Here is a 1,392-nt window from a genome sequence, read left to right on the forward strand (position 1 = left end):
TTATTTTTTATTACTTAGTTCAAAAAAAGTTTAAGATATATTATAAGTTGTGATATTTGTAAAATCCAAATTTAATAAATTAATTTTGTTTCATATTTTTCACTAAATGGTGTTTTTTTTTAATCTTTTGTACTTGATACTTAATTTCCTGTATTTTAGTATATTTTTATTTTCTATACACTGCATTTCCCAATTTCGAGAAAATCTTATTATGTTAGTGTATATTTTGTATTAAAGTCTAATACATATTTCTAAAAATTGTCATAATATTAACATCAAACTAATATAAAACACTAAATTATAATATAAATAATGTATAGGTTACACATCTATATATCAATATTGACATTAATATAGTTACTAGCATTTCCTGCAACATGGTGACTCTTTTTTAGATTTGCGGTTAAACTACTCCATATAATAAGTTATTTTTCAAAATTCAGTAGAATTACAATATTTCAAGCAATCAAACTTTGTAACACAGATGTTGCAGCGACATGCAGTCAGTAATTCTGAAGCAGATTCCTTCATTTAATAATTCTGTAGAACTTGAAGAGGTGCAATCATTCATCTGCAACAGTATGAAATGGTAATTAATTGATTCAAGTCTACAACATAATCAATTTAATTATTGCTTTTCACCTAATTACATACCTTATTAGAAAAAAATGGTTTTCTTTGATTATATAGATTTCTCCCCATTTACTTACAAAACTTCTTTGAAATTCAATTCTCTACAATGATGGAACTCACAAACCATGTAAAAATGATGATTAGTTTTTACAGGTTTTTATAGAAACTTTTATTGCCTGCCCATTTTTGTGAAATGTCTATGATAGAATCATAAATCAAATTAGTTTGAAAAACTTGTCATGACATGACCAATTTACAGTTTGATCTACAATATTTGAAACAATAATAGAGAGATATTCTACACACAACCTAAATAATGTTTAAGTTAATTTTTATTATTGAATTGTTCAAATAATTGCTGGAAATATGTGCTTTGGGAATTATTATTAATACTTAATATTTACCACTTACCAAGTAGAATTTGGCATATGTCTTGTACTTACTTTTATGTTATTTTCATCAATTTTTGTTGTAAATTTACTTTTCAGCAATCGGCAAAAGGTCATAAGTTCTAGTTCAACACTTAGTTCTTTTAAATATGAATAGAATGTAAAATTTTATCTTTATTCAAATTCTATTTCTGTGAATCCATTGATTATGTTTTCTACTGCTTTATACTTGTTTCACACCTAAAAACAGAAAGTATTAAAAATTGATAAGTTGTTCATACAATGTTCTTCCTTTGTAGTTAATTATATCTGTAAAGCTTATTCTTATAATTTAAATGATGATGAAAGAAAAGTTATAAACACTGGGACA

The 1,392-nt window shown here is 24.6% G+C and overlaps 1 protein-coding gene across 3 annotated transcripts in view; it reads right to left on the bottom strand.

Moving 5' to 3' along the window:
* Window positions 1-285: 285 nt before the first annotated feature.
* LOC106123088 (protein inturned-like) overlaps window positions 286-1,392 on the bottom strand; it is a 3,365-nt gene continuing 2,258 nt past the window's right edge. The window contains exons 4-5 of one of the 3 annotated variants that reach the window (XR_001228132.1): window positions 1,077-1,262; window positions 286-571 (exon numbers count right to left, since the gene is read on the bottom strand). The gene's annotated coding sequence lies outside the window, so the exon portion shown is untranslated. Of the gene's footprint in view, window positions 572-799; window positions 831-855; window positions 899-1,076; window positions 1,263-1,392 lie in introns of those variants that run through there. The other 2 variants (XR_001228133.1, XR_001228134.1) reach the window with 2 other exon arrangements.

This window comes from Papilio xuthus, unplaced genomic scaffold (genome assembly GCF_000836235.2).
Source record: "Papilio xuthus unplaced genomic scaffold, Pxut_1.1 DF826159.1, whole genome shotgun sequence".
NCBI classification, from domain to species: domain Eukaryota; kingdom Metazoa; phylum Arthropoda; class Insecta; order Lepidoptera; family Papilionidae; genus Papilio; species Papilio xuthus.